The following is a 24597-nucleotide window of genomic DNA, read 5'->3' as shown; positions in this document are numbered from 1 at the left end:
ACTGGGTCACATGCTCACATGCCTGTTCTGAAACCAATCACTCTCAATGGGACTAGAATCGTGACAGCCTTCAGGACAGTCGGGACTCACCTCTGGGCCAGCAGAGAAAGCCCAAACTCATACACCCATTGCTTCTGACACCGAAAGAGCCACAGTTTTGTTAGCAACAACGAAGGAAGGGCAGAGGATTTCTGAATATCCCTCTGGAAAATAACCTGACAGTATATTGACAGGGGTTCACAGCCCTTCAAGGCTTCTAACAATCTAAGCTACATAGCTGGCCAGAAAGGCATGCAAAACCCATCCAGATAAGGTAGGTCTGACGTCAAATACCTTTTTCATCATGAAACACACGATCTGGTTAATAACCAGATGCAAAACACAGACCTTGTTTGGAATCTGATTCAAACTAATTTATATTTTTGAGGCAAGCAGGTAAATTTGGGTGTAGACTAAGTACTAGGTTGTGTTAAGAGATTGTTAATTGCACTTTGGGAGGTTGAGGAGGGTGGATCACTTGAGGTCAGGAGTTCGAGACCAGTCTGGCCAAGATGGTGAAACCTCGTGTCTAATGAAATACAAAAATTAGCTGGGCATGGTGGCATGCACCTGTAATCCCAGCTACTCGGAAGGCTGAGGCAGGACAATCACTTGAACCTGGGTGGTGGAAGTTGCAGTGAACTGAGATTGCACCACTGCACTCCAGCCTAGGTGACACAGTGAGACTCCATCTCAAATAAATAAATAAATAAATAAATAAATAATAAAAGAAAAAGAATAAATTATTAATCATGACAACGGCATCGTGAGAATTAAATGCAAAAAACTACATTAGGATGTAAGGAAACGCTTTTTTCTCTCTGTCACCCAGGCTGGAATGCAGTGGTGCAATCTTGGCTCACAGCAACCTCTGCTTCCTGGGCTCAAGTGATCCTCCAACTTCAGCCCCCCACCCTCCCAGTAGCTGGGACCAGAGGTGCTTACCACCCCACCCAGCTAATTTTTGTATTTTTTTGTAGAGATGGGGTTTTGCCATGTTGCCTAGGTGGGAACAAATGCTTGCTTGCTTATTTATTTATTTATGAGACTGAGTCTCGCTCTATCGCCCAGGCTGGAGTGCAGTGGCACGATCTCGGCTCACTGCAACCTTTGCCTCCTGGGTTCAAGCAATTCTTGTACCTTAGCCCCCTGAGTAGCTGGGATTACAGGCGCCTGCCACCACGCTGGCTAATTTTTGTATTTTTAGTAGAGATGGGGTTTCACCATGTTGGCCAGGCTGGTCTTGAACTCCTGACCTCAAGTGATCTGCCTGCCTCAGCCTCCCAAAGTGCTGGGATTACAGGCATGAGCCACCATGCCCAGTTACTTTACATAAATTCTTATTTAGTCCTCACAACAGTCCTATGAGGACAGATGTTATTGTGCTATAATTAAAATCCCAGGCTTACTTTAACCCTCACACTAGTGGTAAATATCTGCCAAACAAGTTTCCAGCCCCTATTCCTGGGCCCATGATAGGCATCATTAATGGATTTCTGAATTCTTTCTTCTGAGCCTGAATTCACCACAGTGCTCCAGACAGTGATGATTGATTAGGCTTGGTCCATGAGGTGATATCTACTTGTCATTCCCACAATAAGTCATGCTGTTAAAAAAACAGGTGCCAGTTAGACTGAGCTACCCCTCCAACAGTTCTTCCTAGGGTCCACTCCTGCCTATTCAGGAAATGCAAAACCCAAGCCTACAAATAAACCTCAGCATTGGTCAGTAATGCTGCCAGACCACTGGATCGGCCTCCAGGAGGTTATTAAATAGCACAGCCCAGCTGCCAAAGCCTTCTGAGGCTTGGCATGCAAGTAGAGGCTCCCCTTTGGGGACCGCTGGCTGTCCCTGTTCAGTTACAGATCAGAATGTCCAGCTCTGCTACTTTTTAGCTTCCCCTACCTTTCTGCCAAGAGAGCACAAAGAGGCAGAAAGACACCAAAGCAGGAGTCAGGGGCCTATGTCCAGGCAGGCTCAGCCTCTACTGGAGTGCCCGTGGCAGACTGTATCACCTCCCTCCACCTCAGAGTCCACATCTGAAAAGTGCACTGATTCGGTCACAGTTAGAGTGCTTTCCAGTTCTTTTTTTGGTTTGTCCTTTTTTGTTGTTGAGGTTGCCTGGGCTGGTCTCAAACTCCTGGCTTCAAGTAATCCTCTTGCCTTGGCCCCCTCAAAGTGCTGGGATTACAGGTATGAGCCACCATACCTGGACATTTTCCAGTTTTAACTTCAGATTCAAAGTCAAAGTTCTCAGAGCTCTGGTATTATGTGCATAATCCCTGGCACAAAGAAGGTATCCTATGAATATTTACGGGAGGATAGGAAAAATAACTAGTTTGGGAAAAAAGAGCCTCTTTAGTGGTCCATCAGTGGCCACTATCAGAGGAAGGTCTGAATGTGGTGGAGAATAAATGCTCTCCAAGACAGAACCAGTGCTATACCTTCCAGTATGTGTTCTTTCCCCATGGAGGTCCTGTGATAATGCAGGATTAAAAATCAGTGGGCCCAGAGTTCTGCTATTTGCTGCCTATGTGACCTTAGGTAAGTTAAGTTCTCCATTCCCTAGTTTCCTCATTTATAAGGTGCAGATATAATCATAGCACCAACATCATAGCACTGTTGAAATAGCAATATACTACCTGTAAGAACCTAGAACAGTGCATGGCACATAGTAAGTGCTTAATGAAGTTAGCTATTACTATTACTACTCTTACTACTGTATTGATCTATAGATTATCCAGCCCAGGAGAGGGGATTCTGCTGCCTGGTCAAATGGTGGATAGGCCGGGTGCAGTGACTCATGCCTGTAATCCCGGCACTTTGGGAGGTTGAGGCAGGCAGATCACTTGAGGCCAGGAGTTTGAGACCAGCTTGGCCAAAACAGCAAAACCTCGTCTCTACTGAAAATACAAAAATTAGCCAGGTGGCACATGCCCGTAATCCCAGCTATTTGGAAGGCTGAGGCAGGAGAGTCACTTGAACTCGGGAGGTGGAGGTTGCAGTAAGCTGAGATTGCACCACTGCACTCCAGCCTGGGCGACAGAGTGAGACGGTCTCAAAAAATAAAATAAAATTAAATTAAATTAAAAAAAAAGAAAAAGCTGGATAAATGTTTACTAAATGAATGAATGAGTGAGGTAAAACCAACTCTTAATTCCTTCCAGGTCTTTCTCCTCTCTCTGTACTCTGATAGGCTAGCAGTCTCCTACAATGTTAGATTTTATACAAAGGGTAAAGGGATAGTGGTGAGCTTTCTATACTTCCACTTAAACATCTAGGAAAATACTGATTCTAAGTTGACAATGGAAAATTAAGTATGTAGTTTTTAATCCTTAGACCACCCACCAAAAAAACCACAGAGATATAGTCAAAACACATAATAGATACATTAAAACAGAATACTAAAAAATGTTCTGGCCAGGTCCAGTGGCTCACATTTGTAATCCCAACACTTTGTGGGGCCAAGGCAGTTGGATCACTTGAGGCCAAGAGTTCAAGACCAGCCTGCCCAACATGGTGAGACCCCATCTCTACTAAAAATATTAATACAAAAATTACTTAGGTGTGGTGGCACATGCCTGTAGTCCCAGCTACCTGGGGGGCTGATGAACGAGAATCACTTGACTCTGGGAGGCAGAGGTTGCAGTGAGCCGAGATCACGCTACTGCATTCCAGCCTGGGCGTCAGAGGGAGAACCTGTCTCAAAAAAAAAAAAAAAGTTTAAATAATCTAAAGGCAGGAAAGGGGAAAGGGAGGAGTAAAAAACAGAACAAACAGAAGCAAATAATAAAATAACAGAAACTAGATCCAAATATATAACAATTAGATTAAATGTAAATGTTCTAAACATACCAGTTAGGGCTGGGTGCATTGTCTGACGCCTATAATCCCAGCACTTTGGGAGGCCGAGGCAGGCAGATCATTTGAGGTCAGGAGTTCAAGATCAGCCTAGGCAACATGGTGAAAGCCTGTCTCTACTAAAATGCGAAAATTATTTTGTATTTGGGCGTGGTGGTGGGTTCCTGTAATCCCAGCTACCCGGGAGGCTGACAGAAGAATCGCTTAAACCTGGGAGGTGGAGGTTGCAGTGAGCCAAGATTGTGCCACTACACTATAGCCTGGGAGACAGAGCAAGACTCCATCTCAAAAATAAAATAAAATAAGAAAAAACATACCCGTTAGGAGATAATGGGTTATGAGAACAGATAAACAACAAAACGTGACTATCTGCTGTATACAAGAAACTCACTTGGAATACGATATAGGCTAGTTAAAATTAAATGTATGGAAAAACATTATGCAAATGTATCAAAAGAAAGCTGGAGTGGCTCTAATATCAGATAAAGCAGACTTCACAGCAAAGAAGATTACTAAGGATAAAGAGGGACACTGCAATCCTAGTTTTTATATAAAGCATCAAAGAAGATGATGTTTCTAGTGGAAAGGAGTGGTAGCAATTCAGGAAGATCCTCTGTGTACCACCCTAGGAATCCACCCCCCTAGCTGCTTGAGGGCCCAGTAGCAGGGGAAACGTGGCCTGGCTCTCACTCCCAGGCCTCAGGCACATTTGGTTATCTTCACTCGCCCTAGTTCCTTTCCACTCTCAATTAGCTTTTGAAGGAAAGCAACCCCAAAAGTGACAGGAGTCAGAGACCTTGTTGGAAAAAGTCATCCTCAGCCCAGGATTACATACTCCTTCCTTGAGGATAAAATGTCAACTCTATAGCATCGTCCTATAAATGGGACTCTATATGCATGTTGTTAAGGATTTAAAATAAAATTCCCGCATTTCCACTCTTCCCCCTCTCCCAGATACGTTTCTCCCAAAAGAAACTTACAGAGAAAAAAACTTTAGAAACCAAACGATCCTGCCTGGGAGAAAGAGTTCTGGATTATGTTTTCTGCTGCTATGACCTTGGCAGAATCTGGTTTAAACAATCCCCTGGCAGCCGCGTGTACATGGTTAGAATGCACTTTGTCTGCCGTCTCACTCCCAGACCCAACTCCTCGTTGGCTGTTCAACATTTCCAACCCTCATTCTGCCTGTACTCTGAAATGTGTCATCTAGCACAGTGTGTGAAAATATTGAGATTAAGGTGGCGTCATCAGCCCTAAGCAACTCTGACTCTGTCCAACTCCAGAATAAAGATTTGGTTTGTGCTTGGACTGGTCCTGCTGTCCAGGCTGGACTGGCAGTCAAAGTCAGACAGATGGAGAGATCACGTGGGTCAGACAGGTTGGAAGGAGGCCCACTCAGTATCCCCCCTTCTGGAAAGACACTGGCCTCAGCATTCAGGCAATCTTCCTTCTTCCCAGGCTTCCAGTTTCAAGAGTGATGAAATCTGTTATCAAAGGAGTACTTGCTTTTTTGACTGTGAGAAATCCTGCAATGACAGTCCCTATCCACAGCATCGGAGTGAGGGACGCAGGCTTTGCAGCTGGAGAGAGCCTGGTGTGAGGCTGGCTTTGATGCTCACTTGCTTGGTGACTTGGGTCAGGCTGCTAAACCTCTCCAAGACTCTGCTGCTTCCTCTGAAAATTGAGGAGAATAGTATCTGCCCTTCTACTGGTGTGATGAGGATTAAATGAGACAACGTATGCAAAATTCTTAGCACTGTACCTGAGCTAGTAACTGCTGAATAAACAGTTTCTGTTATTATTGCAACAGGATCATTCATTCCTCCAGAGCAGAAACCACCTTTTTGTTCTCCATGATGCCTCTAGAGATGCTGGCCAAAGGGCAGGCATTCAAGGAACCCTTATTGGCTCTCAACATTCACACTATCTGGATCTAGTTAGTTGTAGGTACTTCAAAAGGAACATTTTATAACACCCCTCCTTGTCTAGTTTAGTTCTGAAATGGAAAGCAAATTGGCCACTTAGCCATCCAGAATCCTGAAAACACGTGGCCTCTCATACGGTCACAGCTTCTATTTGCATCTGCAGCTGATTAAAAGCAAAAATCTATGAGATGAACTTTTCAATAATAATTGTCAACACTCAGTTTAGACCAAACAGTCTAACTAAAACTTCAACTATGTCAAGGTAGCACTGGGTCAGAGATAGACTAGAAGAGAAGTAACATTTTAATTCATCTGGCACAATTTAAGATCCCATTAAGACAGAAATAAACCCAGCCTGCAAGCTATTCAGCACTTAAATGGCTCACTCCTTCAAACCTGTAATCTGAATATTTAAGACACACTCTAAAGAAGTGCTTCTCTTTCAGAGAGGAAAGGTTTCATTAGAACAAATAAACACTGAAGTCAGTGAATATAACAAATAATTGCTCTAACAGCAGCAACCAAAAGATACTCTCATTAATGGTCTGTTGAAACTCTTCAAATAAAGAAGTTACCCTTGCCCCACTTAATGTGGTGATGTGTTTCTCTAGAAGACTGGTTTTTCCATTCCACTTTTCCTTCCAGATCCATCTCCCATCCCACTTCCCACTCCACCCCCCTGCCCAGATCACCCAGCATCTTGTCTCCACAGCATCCAATCTTCCTCTTCTACCCACAGCCCACCTACAGTTCTCAGGCCATGAGGGCTCCCAACCTTCCCTCTCAGCATGGGGTGGAGCATGTGGCTATGGACTACAATGACTGGTTCAATGATGGGGCACATGACCTAGGCCAGGCCCATCAGAGCCAATGAGACTCAAGTCCAGAATCTTTGAGCTATCACAAGAAGCCAACTGGTCCCCTTTCCTACTCAGCTTCAAAGCTGAGGCTGCTGCAGCTAGTTTGCAACCACAGGAGAAAGGCTGCCAGATAATGGAGCCAACCCAGGAGCAGAATCCAGAAGCAAGAGTAAGCAAAAGAAACAGGGTCCCAAAGGTACCAGTGAATCCCTGAGTCAAAGTGTACCTGAAGCCAATCCTACTTTGGGACTTTTAAACAAGCCAGTAAATTCAACTGTGTCTGTAGCCTGCAAAGAGTCCTGACACAGAAATGGTAAACAGAAGTGTACTTAGAAGCAACTTTATGGTTTCTTACCTTTAAATTACTTAGGAAATGAGAATGATGCACTGGATTCCCAGAACTCCTTCCCATCTCTGTGCCCAAGTATGAGTCCAGGACTGGCTATTTCTGACCAAGTGGTTGCTGGCTGGGAAGTGCCGGGGACTTCACTTGGGGAATACTGCTTAGATAAACAGGTCTTGGGTAATGACAAAGCACTGATCTCAGGACTCCTGACTTCTGGTCCCTGCTGGGTCACTCCTTGGCCATGGGACCTCAAGTAAACCCTGCTGCATTTCATTTTCTTCTATAGGAAAACAAAGCTCTCCGCCTCTAACACACGGAGAATAGGAGCCAGTACTGCCTGGTATTTTGGGCTTTGAGTTGGGTAGATCTAGGTTCAAATCCTTAGTCTACCCTAGATCCAAGATTAGGATTTGGGTCAAGAGGACCAATCTCTCTGACCCTCAGTTTCCTTCTTTGTAAAATGGGAACAAATCAGAGTATTGTTGCACAGGGTTATTTTAAGAATTAAATAAGGTAAAGTTTATAAAGTGTTTAGCAAGGTGCCTGATATATAGAAAGACACAATAAATGGTAGCTATAATAGCTGTGAGATCAAATGAGAAAGAACGTGAAAGTGCTCTGTAAAAACCGTGAGAAAGTGTACCTATATTAGAGATTATTGTCATCACCTCTCATTCCTAAAATGGCCATGGTTATAACATCATAGTGTGGGGTAAAGGCAATAAACTTATGAAATAAATTCAATTGATAAATTATACCCAATCCAGCATAGAGATAGTTGTCAATGAGGCATAGGGGTGCAAACCCCATGTTATAACTGTCATTTCATCAACAGTTTAGCACACTCCCAAGAAATATGTTAGGGTGGTTCATGGAAAATGGTATCAATAGTGACCTGTTAAATGTTCGTCTGGAGGCCTGGAACTGTTCCCAAGCTATGTGCATGCAGTCAGATCCCTTTGGAACTTTTCCAGAGCTACATCTGCAAAAGTATAAGAAAGATCCCCTTCCTGATTTTCCAGCTTCATTTAACAACTTCACAGGCAGGATGCAAATCTGCTTCTTTATGAATGAGAAATTTCAGTTGCTGAGCTTGGCAGCAGAGATTTCCAAGAAATCCAGCCTTCCAGTGGACCCCCTCCTATGTTCCACCAGCACATCCCATAAAACGAGGGAGTTCTGGGTTTCAAATGGGCTGCTTGCAGGAAAGAGACAGCTGTGGTAAAACCAAAAAGATATTCCTTCCAGGTGTTGAAGAATAAAGTCCTCCTGATTGAAGGGACTTTGGCTCCTTTTTAGTTTGGAGGCATTTTAAAAAGCATACATGACAAGCCTAAGAAGTGCTTACCACAAGCATATAAAGGGTCACTTCAACTCATGTAAGTATTGCTTAACGCGGAAAAAATTAAAGCTTGAAAAATCAGGACCATAAAATGCAAGGAGTAAGGAGTTGTGGAAAAACAACCCCATCTGAGGTTGCAATACTCCTTCAGGAAAATAGATACACTGTTCTCTTACTCTCTTTTCTAACTGTAGCCTATATACCAGCCATGTGTATTTTGGACTCCTTTCCATCCTATCATGGTTTCCTGTTTAAGTCTGGGTCCCATGGTAACTGGAGCGATTTGGCATGCTGGCCCCATACACCATGACTGGCCACGTGAGGGATGCCAAGTGGGTATCTCTTCCATAACAAACATCTCTCTCTTCTGGCTCTGTAATGAGGTTACTCTCTTACTCATAAACTCTTACTAATAAAGTCTTCAGTTGATAAATGAATCTTCCCATCCAGCCTCTTTCACTCACCCAGAAGGAAATGATAATCTTTTGCAGAGCCAGAAGATCTATGTATTCAAGTTTACGTTGCATGGGGTAGAAGGGTTGCAAGACTGTGGGAAAAAAAAAAAAATTAAAAACCCCAGCTTTGCCGCTAGCAAAAGTGTTAAGTAGTTCAGTAAAAGCCAAACCTCATTTATGGAGTGAGCAGAAGTTATCCTTGGAAATGTATTTCCTGGTGAGAGTCCCAAGGATATGGTGACATGAGTCACAGGTTTTACAAGCCTGAGGGCTAACTTCTATTTATCTTTCAGATCTCAACACAAATGACCACCTCTGGGACTATGACAACTCCATGCCCCCAATCTGATTTTGTGGCCATGGTCTTCTCAGTATAGTATGCAATAGCCTGTATTACAACTGCCTGTTTGATTCTTGCTCTCTGACCCAGAGCTCCTCACGGGCAGGACTGTAACTTTTCACCTCTATTCTGATGCAGCACTTAACGTAAAGGAGGCATCTGTAAATGCATGTGATGTGGCTGTAGGCAGACCTAGCTCTAGATCACATCACAAATTTGGAGCATTCACCCTCTAACCTGTCCCAGCCTCCTGCATCTTCACTGCCACCTACCCACTGCACAGTTCTCCCTTCTCCTCCATGAAGACCTGCCTTAAGGAAAGGCTACGCTATTAATCATTCAGACTAAGGTCAAATGGAATCCTATATGCAAAATTATTCCCTCCGAAAATGTAACCCCCACACTCGCACTCAGCGTATTATGCGCCCATCCACCCTTGACCTAAGGGAATTAAATTATAATTGGATAATTTTAGCCAATCACAGGGGTAGATATTTTGGTTGGGTTTTTTGAGGAGGAGCTAGAAAAACTGGCTCCTCCAGCTGCTTTTGAAAGCACACAGTGACCCACTCCTGGCCCTCAGCAAACCCAGCATCCAGGGACCTCCCCAGCCCAGGGGAGTTGGTCCAGCCTAGCCCGCTGTCCAGCAATGCCTCTGTTGATTTTGCTAATAGAGCAAACAGACCCTCTTTGAAAAAGAGGCAAAGGCAGCAGAACTCTGCTTTCCTGCCCATTTCCTCTGCCTTATTAAGCAAGAAGAACTGGTTTCAGTTAAAAAAAAAAAAAAAAAATCCTGAAAGCCACTGATGGGACAGTCTCTGAAGTGTGTTCAGGGAGTCACAGGACATGGAAGGAAATGGAGGGTACAGGAACATGAATGAGGTGAGCACTGGGGAAATGCCTGCTTTGTCTGGGTGAGAAACAGGCAAAGACTTTGAGGTCAACAATGGCCAGTCATAAACAAACAGCTTTACCTTATTAAGCATTAAGTGTTTTACAAATATTTCTCGAATGATTTTACATGTGTTGTCTCCGTTGATTCTCCTAATTCAACCCTATAGCACAAGTACTATCACTTTAAAAAATAAACTGAGGCTCAGAAAGGTTTAATAATTTACCTACCCCCAGAAGTTCAAGAACAGGTAAAAGTAATTGAAGGTGGCAGGAGTCAGAATAATAGTTATGCCAGGTAGACACTAACAGGGAATGGCCATGAGGGTGTCTCCTAGGCAGGAGTGTTTTAAATCTTGATCTTGACCTGGGTAAGTTACGCAGCGGCCTGTCTGGGTAAAAATTCATCAAGCTGTGCATTTAAGACTCCGGACTTTATGCATCCCAATCTATACTAAAGGAGAAACAAAACAAAACAAATAAATAAGAAAAACAAACAAACAAACAAAATTCCCCAAAACTAAAAATAAAATAAAGGAAAAACAGGCTGGGTATGGTGGCTCAAGCCTGTAATTCCAGCACTTTGGAAGGCCAAGGTGGGCAGATCACTTGAGGTTAGGAGTTCAAGACCAGCCTGGCCAACATGGCAAAACCCTGTCTCTACTTAAAATAAGCAAATTAGCTGGGCGTCGTGGCGTTCACCTGTAATCCCAGCTACTTGGGAGGCTGAGGCAGGGAAATCGCTTGAACCCGGGAGGCAGAGGTTGCAGTGAGCCGAGATCGTGCCACTGCACTCCAGCCTGGGCGACAAGAGTGAGACTGTCTCAAAAAATAAAATATAATAAAATAATAAAATAAAGGAAAAACAGGTAATGCCTCCCCCTCAAGTCACACAGTGAAGATCCCAAAATTGAACCCAGGTCTCCCTAATTCCAAAACCTATGTTCTTGTCTCCTCTACTTTGTCAAATTCAGGAGACAGAGGCCGGACATGAGGATACGCTATACCCGGATGCCGGGATCTGCAAGCACATGACTGAGGTGTCTCAAACATCTCGGTGCTTCCCTTTTCCACTAAGGGAAGGGAGCCACAGGTGAAAAAAAAAAAAAAAAAAAAGCCACAGGCAAAAGTCATGATGCTGAGTGGTGACGATGAAAACAGAAAGGTCTAAAATCACACCAAGGCAAACACCATCAGATCCAACCCAAACGTTTCCTTCTCTTGGAAGGAAAATCTCCTGGCTAACATGAATGCTCCTAAGGTGACTCTAATGAAAGCCTTTACATGTGGCACAGCAACGACAAAAACAACCCTGTCTTTGTTCAACTGTTTTAGACACATACGGGAGCTCATGCCTAAGACCTGCCCCAACCTAAGAATCCAGGCAACTTAAATATCCCTACTGTTCTGTGTTCTCCGTGTGAAAGCCACTGTGGCTGGAGGAGAAAAAACTCACTTCTCAGAGCATTTTGCACAGATGAGAGGCAATCAGAAAGGGTATGAATGGTGGCCTGTGGCATGGTTCAGGTGGTTCATGGGATAATAAATAGCTACCACCTATTGAGAACCCACTAATTTTTTAACCTCAGGTGCACAAATTGGATTTATCATAATCCTTGGTTCATGACCATTTTTAATTAGTTATAATGTGAACTCAACTCCCAAACAAAAGCTAGAGCCTTGGCAACGATCTACATGCATCTAAACCATATGACTCTCCCTCGCCTAATCCTTCCCTTTCCCTCTTCCCATGAGGCATAACCATCAACCGTGTTTCCCATTCCCTCACTTTCTCTCTTATATGGTATTTACTGTGCCTGTAATGTACTCCTTCAGCACATCTTAATATTTGGGTTGTTTTTTTTCGTAACCAAATGTGTGATTTATTTTTGGAAGAAAGTAATTAAAACTGAGGCCTTTTTCCAATAAAGGGGAGAAATAACAATAACAGACAATACCCTAGTTACAAGCTAATTACCACATCCTGTACAATGTGGATGTGCTCAACATGTATTCAATGATATGAATAATGAACATTTGCAATTTTAAAATCCCATCTCACTTGCCAATGTTACAAATTCATAAATGCTGAAATAAATACTTAGAAATAAGTATATTTTTAAAACTTTAGTCTGACAGTGTTTATAGATCAACCCAAATATTACATACAAATAATACAGCAAATGAATAGACATTTCTGCTAATTTCCACTTAATTTCTTCATAATAAGGCTGTCTGGTGTTGCATTAGCGAAGACGCTTCCTACAACTACACGGGTACCCCAGAGACTATGACAAATCACTTTAAGCATCCAAGGTCATCAACAGAGAATCCTAAATGTCGGTAGCATTCATCAGTTTCAAAAAGAGTGTTGTTTGTATATGGTCCAAAAAATGCCAAACCAGATGATGGGTCAATAAAGTCAGCCCAATATCCCTCAGCACAAAGAGTACAGCAAATTTCCTTAGCACCATTGATGAACTTTTCTAAGAGCACTTCTCTTTCAGTTTCTATTTCTTCACTCTAAACAGTCACATCATTCTTAGTTTTCTGTGTTACAGTCAGAATGATTAGTTTGCTATTAGCTACTTCTGGAAACAGTGATTCAAAATCTTTTTGCCGCAATTCTGGACTCGTTTGTATTGCACGCTCCACTCTGGCACTTTCAAAGTTAAGTTTCTGCACTGTTAATTTCTTGTTCAACAGGTGCATCATTACCCTGAAATTCATTCACACATTGTGCCATCACACACTCATGTCTTTCACTTGATAAAGCTTCTGCTAGAACATCAGGCAAAGTTTTATAAACCAGGCTTTTCTTCTGTGAAGCAGTCTCATTGAGGTGACAATCAAAACCTATGGTCCCAGGAAGCTGGAACCTCTGATCTTGAGGTCCAAATGGTCCCATAGTTTCATCAGGCCACACCGTTTGAGAGCATATATCTGGAGGTAGAGTGGCCACATGAGACACCCAAACCTGACAATCCTGCGGTTGAAAAGGCTTTGGGATTGCCAACGTTTTAAAAGAGCAAGATCCTGGGAGATAGGAAAACAGTCTGGCTCTGTTACAAAGCACATTGGCCAACTCTACTGGAGGGGACAGTTCACTAAATAGCTTTCCTTTGGTAAAGTTATTCCAGTCACCACTACTGTCTCCAGCTGTCCCAGAACCTGACTGTTCCTGCCATCCAATATTTGTTTTTAACTTTCTCTACATTGTATCGTGCTATATATAATCTTTTGAGCTTATTTTTTTCACTTACTACTAAAGCTTATTCAACTCATTTTTCCTCCTATTCATTCAATGTCAGCTGAGCCCATGCACCTTCTGAGAAGCATTGTTTACACTTTTGCATTTCACATTTACAACACCGTAAGGCAGGTACTACTATCATTCCAAGTTTATAGATTAAAAAACAAATAGGTTGAGGTACTTGCCCAGCACCACATTAAAAAAGCAGCCAGGCCAGGCACAGCATTTTGGGAGGCTGAGGCAGGAGGATTGCTTGAGGCCACAAGTTTGAGACTAGCCTGGCCAACACAGTGAGATCTTATCTCTATAAAAAATTTTAAAAAATTATCTGGGTATGGTGACTTGTGCCTGTAGTCCCAGCTATTTGGAAGGATGAGGTGGAAAGATCACTTGAGCCCAGGAGTTTGAGGTTGTAATGAGCCATGATCGTACCACTACACGCCAGCCTAGGTGACAGAGGGAGGCCCTGTCTCAAACAAAACAAAACAAACAAACAAACAAAAAAAGCAGCTTACCTATAGTTAGACCCAGGTTTGTTTCTAAAGCACTTATTTCCCTACTGTAAGACTCAGGGTCAATGCTTGCATATGGGTGGGCTCCCTCCCCATGCCAAAGGAAGGGTGGCCAAAGATAACCCCCAAATAATCATCATCACTATCATCATGACTAACATACTGGAGACTCACGTGCCAGGTCCTGTTCCAAGCATTTTACAAGGTGTAGTTCATTTAATCTTGTCCACAACTATCATATAAGGGAAACAGGATTATCCCTATCTTACAGACAAGTAAACTGAGGCATCGAGATATGAAGTTATTTGTCAAAGAAGAAGTGGAGCCAAGATTTGAACCCAGGCAGTCCAGCTTCATACCCACACCGTCAATCACAAGGCCCTACTGCTTCTCAGTTTACTGAGGAGGACAACTACCTGAGTGCAAGTGAGTGGATTCGGATGAGTGCTGGCTAACAGGAGGCCTGTGCTGGGCTTGCACCTGGGTGGAAAGTGCAGCACTTCCGGAACCTGGTTTATTTGTTGAGGAAGGCCCCGATTCTGGGCCTCTGTCTGGAGAGAAGAGTTGCATGCAGGGGCTGTGTAGGGAAGGAGGCAGGGGTTGAGGAGGAGGAACAGCAGACTACAACACAGACAGCCTTAGGATGGGTACAGCTGACTGGCTGCCGGTCTCAGCCTAGGGAAATAACAAGGTTCCCAAAGCCAGGACTGGAAGGGCCAAAGGGCAGTACCTTGAGGAAAGATGGCACAAGCAGCTTTCTCAAAAAATTCTGACACTGTACTTATAATGCAGGATTCTTATTCAACCCAATAGCCTAATGCTTTTGATTAAAACTTTCAGCATGGAAAATGTGGGCTTTGAAGTCTTGACAGTACTAATCTCAAATGCTGGCTCTGCTACTTGTGTGTATGTGTGACCTCCAGCAAGTCATTTCAACTATCTCAAGGCCTCAGTTTCCTCATTTGTAAAATGAGGATAAATAATGTGACCTACAGCTCACAGGCTGTAGTGAGGATTCCACAAGATACTGCATGAAAATCACTAGTGTCCTGCTCACCTCATACTAGGCATTCGGCAAATATCAACCTATATTTTTATCACCACCAACTCATCACATTTGGTTGGAAAGATTAAACGAAATAGCATCCAATAAACATTGGTTATCTTTCTAACACCTCTCCCCACCTCCCCCTACTCAAATCACCCTAACCAAGATCTCCACCTTACCACCCACAGAGAAGACCCTCAAAGACTGGCCTTTCCCAAACTGTACACCCTCAAGAGGGTCCTTTGCCCCATACATACTCTGAGAGGAGCGCAGGATAAAATCCACCCCCAGTGATGTAGATGGAATTCACAAACCTGCCTGTTTATCTAGAATCGCCGCAAGAGTTGCTTTAAAAATACAGATGTTGGCCAGGCACAGTGGCTCACACCTGTAATTCCAGCACTTTGGGAGGCCAAGGAGGGTGGATCACCTGAGATCAGGAGTTCAAGACCAGCCTGGCCAACATGGTGAAACCCTGTCTCCATGAAAAGTACAAAAATTAGCTGGGTATGGTGGCACATGCCTGTAATCCCAGCTACTCAGGAGGCTGAGGGAGGAGAATTGCTTGAACTCAGGAGGTGGAGGTTGCAGTGAGCTGAGACTGCACCACTGCATTCCAGTCTGGGTGACAGAGTGAGACTACTTCTCAAAAAAGAAAAAAAAAAAAAAATACAGATGTTTTGGCCGGGAACGGTGGCTCACGCCTGTAATCCTGGCACTTTGGGAGGCTGAGGCGGGTGGATCACTTGAGGTCAAGACTTTGAGACCAGCCTGGCCAACATGGTGAAACCCCATCTCTACTAAAAATACAAAAAGAAAAAAAAAAATTAGCCAGGCGTGGTGGTGTGCACCTGTAGTCCCAGCTACTTGGGAGGCTGAGGTGGGAGAATCACCTGGACAGGGGCAGGGCTTGCAGTGAGCTGAGATTGCACCACTATACTCCAGCCTGGGTGACAGAGGGAGACTTCCTCTCAAAACAACAAGAAAACAGATGTCTTAGCCCCACTTTTACAGGTTTTCACTTAATAGATTCAGGGTGAGTTCCAGAATACGAATGTTATTTTAAAAACTTACTTATTACTATTATTTTTATATAGAGACAGGGTCTCATCAGCCTTGGAGAAAAAAGCAGAACCCAAGCCTAGGATTACCAACAGTAGGAACAGCGGCAGTGATGGTAGCAAGAGCACTCCCTAAAGCCTCTTCCATGGTCTTGAAATCAGCAACAGTATCTACTTCTGCAGGATACTGTGTGGCTCAAAGGAGAAAATGCAGGTAAAACATTGTAACACATCTAAGTTCTTACTATGTGCCAAGCCTTATGTTAACTGTTTTATACACATTTTGCTATTTTGTTTAAATAGTCACATCATCCCTGGGAGGTATTTTTTAAAATACCATTTCTCATCATGTTGACCAGGCTGGTCTCGAACGCCTGGCCACAAGCGATCCTCCCACCTAGGCCTCTCAAAGTGCTAGGATTACAGGTGTGAGCCCCTGCACCCAGTCCAGAACATCAATTTTTAAAGTGCTTCAAGACGTTTCTGCAACCAGCCAGCTCCAGCAATGAGTGACTTAAGGGAAAGGGGAAGAAGTATATGGGCTCATGCTACAGGTCACCACACCCCACTCCACACCACATCCTTCTGAGGCCTGAGGGGCTGTGGGGACAATGAAGGCGACCACAGCACAGATAACAAACAAAGCAACTATTTGGCAAGAAGAGTCCGAGTTACCCATTAACTATGAGTGATCTGTCAGTGCCAGAGAAGCCTCACAAAAGACGATGGTGTGGTCCGCCTGGGAGGGCCCTCAGTGAGGACCCAGTTACACCAATGGCAACACAATCATGCAATATCCTGGCCTTGTGTCCTTCCTGTTTTCTCTCTGAGACTGGTGCCTCCCTGAGTAGAACCATCCCTGGAAAGTAGGGATATCATCATTTCTTGGTGCCATTTGGATTCCCCCAGTTTAAACTCCTCTCTTGTAACAATGGTGATGAAAATTACTGGATTCCCTACATATGGCTTCAAGTTATTTGGATTTCATCACTAGTGGCAGATTTAGCACATTCTGGATGTTGGCAAATGAGTGGCAATTGCATAAATACATGAGCACTTCACACCACAAATTAATCCTATAGAAATAATCCAGCTCTGATTACACTGACTGGGTGGTGCTTGTTATACAGCTGGAACCAGCAGGAAGGAGGCAGGCTGGTCACCATGTGGGGTACCAAAATGACAACTGCACAGTCATGCTTTATGATAACTGCACAGTCATGTTTCTTAGCCCTACCATCCTACCAAAAAAAATAATAATAATAATAAAAAAGAAAAGAAAAAAAGAAAAAAGGACAGGAAGGAAGTGAAGGGAAGAAGGAAGAATAAAAGACCACATAGAGTCCATAATATGCAAGTTTAACTTAGACACTCACTTTACACACTAAACCCCCTCTGGGTCGCTTTTTCTGACTAGACAGATAATACATTCTCGAGGAGAAAATGGGAACAATACATGAAAAAATAGTGCACCAAATGCCATCGCTGGGAAGCAACAATGATGAAGATGGCAACAGTAGCTCATACCTGGTGGCTGCTACTTGCCATGTGCTGGGCTAAATGCTTTACTTAGCATCATCCCATTTAATTCGCACAACCAGCCTGCCAGGTAGTTTTAGTGTAATCGCTATTTTGCAGATGAGAAGATTGAGGTATTGCAAAGTTAAATAATTAGCTATATGATCTAGCCAAGTGAGTGGCGGAGTCAAGGTGCGAACCCAGGACCCAGGTGTGACCAAATATCTTTTCAGAAGGATCCTTTCTACAGCTGAAGAGAGGGCTCTTTTGGTCCTACTCCTCTCAAAGATACTCCTCCCAAAGCCACTCTCAGCTAAGATCTCACTGAAGGCTCTGTTAGACTCAGCCAAAGGACCACAGGTCATGTAAAGCACTAAAAACTTTAACCTCAAGTTCCAAGGAGCCCCAGATCCTGGCAGTAGCTGTCCTGGTGGCAGCTCTCCAGGTAGATACCAATAGACCAGCTTTAGGCAAACACCTCTGAAAGAGCTCACCTCCCATGGTGGAAGAAACAGTCCCTGAATGAAAGCTCAGAAGAGCTCCTAGTTCAAACAAACATCCTCTGATTTATGACAAGAAGCCAATCAACAAGCTCAGTAGGAAAGATGAGCCTTAGAGGAAAAAGCAGAACCCAAGCCTAGGAATATCAACAGTAGGAACAGTTGCAGTGATGGTAGCAATAGCACTCCCTAAAGCCCCTTCCGTCATCTTGAAATCAGCAACAGTATCTACCTCTGCAGGATACTGTGTGACTCAAAGAAGAAAATGCCGGTAAAACATTGTAACACATCTAAGTTCTTACTATGTGCCAAGCCTTATGCTAACTGTTTTACATACATTTTGTTATTTTGTTTAAATAGTCACATCATCCCTGGGAGGTATTTTTTAAAACACCATTTCGCTGACGAGGAAACAACTTGAGAGGAGCTAAGTGACTTGCCTGAGGCCACGCAGCTTGGAAATCATAAAACCCGACCTTGTGTCAAGGGTCCAGAGGTTAGAGCCACAAGAATCAATGGCCTTAATCTCCATTTCCATGAATCTTCTTGTTTCTGCAAACAGAGGGCTTCTGAGAAGCTGGGGAATGGTTAAAATTTTTAGACCTGTGAAAACCCAGAAAGCTGGCCCCAAGTGACCCACCACTGACCCACTCTAATGGCTGTGTTATTGCACAGAACTATCTGCGATGATGGAAATGTTCTATATCTGCATTGTCCAATATGGTAGCCACTAGCCACATATGATGAGGGAGCACAAGAAATGTGACTTGCATGACTGAGGAAATGATTTTTTTTAACCTTATCGAATTTTAATACATTTAAATATACACCTGTGGCAAGTGGCTGCCGTATTCAACAGAGCAGCTCTGTGGCTCCTCTCACTCACAGCTTGTCAGGTCTCCTGGGCACCACAAGATAAAAGTTCTACAAAAACTCATGACTTCCCAGGCCAGGCCTCAGTGTGAACAGAGAAATAAAACAAATTTTCCTTACTCCCAAGCAAATGCCATTGCTCTGATCTTGGAACGTTTTCAGCTGGAAGAGAGAAATGGCCATTTCCAAAACAAATGACCTCTCCCCATTTTCCTTCCTTTTAAAGGAAAAAGATTAAACGTGTAAAGGGTCTCCCATTAAATTACTTAGGAAAGGTTGCCACATTTTCTGGTGACAAATGCCTTTGGCTTATGATGACACAAGGACTCAAACACGGTAGAAAGGAAAAGCCAGAAGGGTAAACAAGAAGAGGTCCCACACTCTCCAAGGTATCATAAATCAAGGAAATAGACTCAAGGAGCTAACAGCTTCCAAACATTCTTCCTCTTGAGCTATTTTAAGCAACCAATACACACAACTTTCAGAGACAATTTCATTCACACTAACAGAAGAGAAGCAATGTGCTTCATAGGGTATTATCTTTAAACACGCAGAGAAACAAATACCTACCCCACAGTTCTCAGGCGCAGCTGGCTGGCCACCCCACTGGGCAATGTTACTATTTTCAGGCCCCCAATGGCTCAGTTGTTGAGATGCAGTGAGGGATGCTTTGGCCTTGCTTCAGTTCCTCTTGTCCTCTTGGGCCAACCCATTCATTTCTTTGCTCAGGAAATCACTGCATGTGCTTCATCCCCACCAAGGCCACTCCTGAGGACAGGAGGCCATAGGGCAAATGAGGACTTCACAGCTCAAAGAGCCCGGCTGTGTCATTGACTAGCTATGTCACCTGAACTTCTCTGACCTCATTTTTTCAGCAGCAAAATGGGAGTAAGAGTATATATGATGGTAAGAATCACATGATATAATACATGTGAATCACATGGGCCGGGGTCTGGTGCTTTGTATAAGTTTGACCCATGGTAGGTCTGTGCTGGGTATCAGAGTTGAGAATTCAGTCTCTTGGCTTCTCTGGCTGGGGAGGGAACATACATGGTTGAAGAGTAGAGAATCAGGGGTAAGACTGCCTGGATTTGATTACAGTCTCCACCACTTATTACCTGCATGACCGTGAGCAAGCTACCAAACCTCTCTGTGACTTTGTTTCCTCCTCTTAAAGATGGGAATCACAGTATTCACTTCATTTACCAGTGGGGCAAATAACATCTTATGGTGTCACTCCCATTTCATTCATTTATTTATTTATTCATTCATTCATTCATTCATGTTTTGAGATGGAGTCTCACTCTGTCACCCAGGCTGGAGGGCAGTGGTGTGATCTTGGCTCACTGCAACCTCCGCATCCTGCGTTCAAGTAATCCTGCCGCCTCAGCCTCCCAAGTAGCTGGGATTACAGGTGTGTGCCAGCACTCTGGGCTAATATGTTGCTCCCATTTTAGATCTAGCCATTCCCTTTCCATGTAAACCTAACAGTTCAAGCTTCTCTTGAGTGGTCTTTGGTGATCCCTCCAGATGAGTTAGCCAAAGCTGCTGTGGCTGTGAAGTGAAGGAAAGTCACCATCCTAGGTGGGGCGAAAAGACATACTCCAGAACAAGGATGTTTTTACCACTAATAATAGTTAATGTCTGCACCCTCACTACATACCAGGCTCTCCCAGGAATGCTACCCACATGGTCTGGGCCCCACGCCAGACCATTTATTTCAGAATATCTGGAGGTAGGGCCTTAAGACAGACAGACAGACACACATACATACACTTTTTTTCTTTTGAGACAGAGTCTCACTCTGTTGCTCAGGCTGGAGTGTCATGGTGTGATCTGCGCTCACGGCAACCTCTGCCTCCCAGGGTTAAGCAGTTCTCCTGTCTCAGTCTCCCGAGTAGCTGGGATTACAGGCGCCTGCCACCACACCGCCTCATTTTTGTATTTTTAGTAGAGACAGGGTTTCACCAAGTTGGCCAGGCTGGTCTCGAACTCCTGACCTCAGGTGATCTGCCTGCCTTGGCCTCCCAATGTGTTGGGATTACAGGCTTGAGCCACCATGCCTGGCTGACACTTATTTTTAAGCTATCCAGATAATACTAACGTGAATCTAGGATTGAAAACCACTGAAACAACAACCCTATGAGCTAGGAACTATGGCAACCCCATTTAACAGAAGAGGAAAACTGAGGGGAGAGACATCAGCTATCTAGCTGGCAATCAGACAGTGGCAACTCCTTCAGACCCCATCTCTTAGCCAGGCTGTAAACCCTGCCCCTCCTGAGCAGCCGAGGTCAAAGCATCCAACAGGTGGTTGGATACTCCCAAACCATTCGGACACCACTCCAGGCCCCATGCCTTCTCAAACCACCTAAGAGTGTTCTTTTTCTGGCCAAATTTCAGACCCACACTTGACCTCCAGGAATCCAAAGCTGCCTGAAAAATGAGTCTTGCTTTCCCAGAATTGAAGGACACAGACGCAAAGTCACAACGATCCACAGAACAATTGGACTAATTAAACAGCCCCCATTTTAATGACAGGAAACAACAGAGTTGATGATCTTTATTAAAAGCTGCTGGCTGCCTACAAAGAAGCTGGAAAGCAAAATTGAGGGGCTTTTATGGCCATCAGCCAAAGATCGTAAGACTGAAAATTAAATCTCTATTGTCTGAGTCTCTATGCAGCCCTGCTATACTGAACCCACCCTCTGGAAGGGCAAAGAAGGGCGATATTTCAATCCATCATATGACTAATGAAGTTCAAGGTGGCCTGTCTCCCAGCCAACTTCCTATTTGTTTTTTGGAGACAGGGTCTCACTCTGTTGCCCAGGCTGGACTGCAGTGGTGTGATACCGGCTTACTGCAACCTCTGCCTCCGGGCTCAAGCAATCCTCTCACCTCAGCCTCCCAAGTAGCCGGAGACACAGATGTGCACCATTATACCTGGCTAGTTTTTGTATTTTTTTGTAGAAACGGGGTTTCACTGTGTTGCCCGGTCTGATCTCGAACTCCTGGACTCAAGCCATCCACCTGCCTCAGCCTCCTAAGGTGCTAGGATTACAGGTGTGAGTCGCTGTGCCCAGCCCAACCTATTTGATATCTGCATGTGATTTGAGACAGACAACTAAAACCACACTGGGATCTTTGGTGCAGTCCTGCTTCTTCCGTACATAGCTTTCCCCACTTCAGTCAATGGCCACTCCCTCCTTCCAGCTGCTCAGACCATAGCAACTTGGTGTCATCCTTGATTCCTCTCTCATACCTCACACATCCAAGCTGTTGGCAAGTGCCAGTGGCTGGTCCCGCTGCTTCCACACTTGATACTAAAGTCAATTTCCAACACAATAGAGAGAGTGACCTTGTGGAAATACAAATCAGATCAAGTCCTTTCAGCTTACTCAGAACTAAAAGCCAATGAATTATTACCCAATGGCCTACCCTACTAACCACCCCACCATTTCCTCTCCAACCACATCTCCCGCTACACTCGCCCCAGCCACATGGAAGGAGCTTCTCCTTGGTGCTCCTCGAACCCACCAGGAATGCTTGCTATTCCCTCTGCCTGGAGCTGTCTTCTCCAGCCAGGCTGGCCTCATGTGATTCCCCTCACTCTGCCTCATTATCCACAGGGCCTGCACCCTGCCCTCCTTCAGGCCCCTTTTATTCATTTGTTGCATCACCAGCTCCTGGAACAGTGCCCAGCACACAGTCCTCAATAAATATTTGTTGGATGAACAAACGGATGTACCCCAAACAGAACTCCTGGCCTCTCCCCTACATAGTCCTCAGACTCCCCACCCCCGCCATCATCATTTGTCTCCTCAAAGACCAGTGTGGTAGAAAACACTACTTAGAATACTTTACAAGCACCCACTGGACAGGTGGGGGACATTGTGATGCCTTCTCAGAGGCAGCCCTACTCCTGAGGCCTTCTCACCTGCTACTGAATTGGGTCCCAGCATAGTACTGGCCTACCCAGCTAGTAGTCAAGTGGATTAAGTCCAGAAGAACAGCTGCAAGCAACTTGCTTCCAAATTGTGTCCCCATGTACAACTTTAATTACCCGGCTGCTGAGACGGGTTGAAGAAGAAACAACCAGGTCCCTGGCTTTCACAAAAGCAACTCTTTTTTTGCTCTATGTTCTGCCTCTCCAGAAGATTTCATCGATTTTCAACTTGAGATTTGATGGGTAGATGGGCCAGTTGGGGAAGAGAAACAGGCAAGCCACCCCATTTCCCTAGCCTCTCATACTGACCTGCCCAAGCCCCATTCAAGCTACGTGACTGTGAAGTGCATCAGGGTTCAGAGCCTGTATACCTCGGAGCATGGAGCTCCATGTCTCGGCCTTCAGCATTCCTGGCAGCCTGTCATCCTCGGTTACTCTCATTTTCCCTCCTCTTTGAAACACCGGCCCTGCCAATGGCAACAAACAGCATTTAAAAATATCCTGCTGGATTATACAGCTCTGCCTTTGAAATTCCTCACAATGCCTGTCTCTGTCCCACATCATATAAAGAAGGGTGTAGCATATTTAATTTTTTTTTTCTAGCTGCTCCCCTGCTATAAATACCCAAGTCTGGGTAGGCGGGCTTCAAGCACATGCTGTATGAAGTCACCTCAGAGCTGGATCTCACCACAGTGCCGGCCTGCCAGGACCTGGACGCAGCTGTCAAGCACTGAAACATGAGGTCGGCCAAAAGCATGTAGCACTCATCTTTCTGGGGAAAAGGGGCACGGGAAAACCCTGAGTACAGTAATCACAATTAATCTTAATATTAAAAAGACAGTGTCCAGCCCTATTACCAAGCCAGGTCTTCAGAGAGCTCGTCCAGCACCATCCTGGGCTGTTTCTTTCCCAAGGATACTAATTACAGGGCTCAACCTTAGGAGAATGACTGCACAGTGTCCATGTGGGGTCTAGAAACATTATCAGAGACAGAAAAGCCCTTGGGGAATCTAGTCCGACCTCTCCACACCACAGATAAGGAAACAGAGATCCAAGTGGTGGAATGATTCATGCCAGGTCACAGACGGGGCAAGCTCCACCCCAGAATTTTCTGGATCCAAATCCTCACAGCTCTGTACTGGATTGTTCCGGATGCTTGTGCACATACACCCGCTTGGTGTGTGAGCCTCAGGCTTGTGTTTATTAATAGCTCTCCTCACAGCAAATACTAATTTTTATATTTTAAAAGGTACAGACTAAAAAAAGTTGTAAAGATTTCAATAAAAGCTTGGCCTCAACTGCAGGGAGGGTTTTCGTGCACTGAGAGGCCCATTTCAAACTCTTTGAGGTCCAGTTTAATGTCTCCTCAAATCTAACCTTGTATGTCCAGACTTCCAAGTTTAGTTTTCCTGTTTAATTTTTCCATCATGGGTCTGACTCTCCTCAGCTTACTTTTAGAAAGCAAACCATGGGCTGGGCACGGTGGCTCATGCCTGTAATCCCAGCACTTTGGGAGGCCAAGGCAGGCAGATCACTGGAGGTCAGGAGTTCGAGACCAGCCTGGCCAACATGGTGAAACCCTGTCTCTACTAAAAATATGAAAATTAGCCAGGTGTGGTGGTGCCTGCCTATAATCTCAGCTAACCGAGAGGCTGAGGCAGAAGAATTGCTTGAACCTGGACAGAGGAGGCTGCAGTGAGCTGAGATCGCACCACTGTACTCCAACCTGGGTGACAGAGTGAGACTTTGTGTCAAAAAAAAATAATAAATATAAAGAAAGAAAGGAAACTGTGGGCCTCAAGTCACTAACTATAAATGACTGTGTAT

At 44.5% G+C, this 24597-nt stretch overlaps 1 protein-coding gene and 1 pseudogene across 1 annotated transcript in view; both read right to left on the bottom strand.

Annotated features, from left to right (window-relative positions):
• The window catches only part of ABTB2 (ankyrin repeat and BTB domain containing 2), a 205871-nt gene that overhangs the window by 171167 nt on the left and 10107 nt on the right, over nucleotides 1-24597 (bottom strand). The gene's annotated exons all lie outside the window — the stretch shown is intronic.
• Nucleotides 806-23936, bottom strand: LOC103891827 (cobalamin trafficking protein CblD-like; annotated as a pseudogene).

The sequence above is a fragment of the Pongo abelii genome, chromosome 9 (genome assembly GCF_028885655.2).
Source record: "Pongo abelii isolate AG06213 chromosome 9, NHGRI_mPonAbe1-v2.0_pri, whole genome shotgun sequence".
Classification (NCBI taxonomy): domain Eukaryota; kingdom Metazoa; phylum Chordata; class Mammalia; order Primates; family Hominidae; genus Pongo; species Pongo abelii.
Note: the sequence above shows the minus strand (reverse complement) of the source record. Positions and strands in the feature narration are given on the sequence as shown.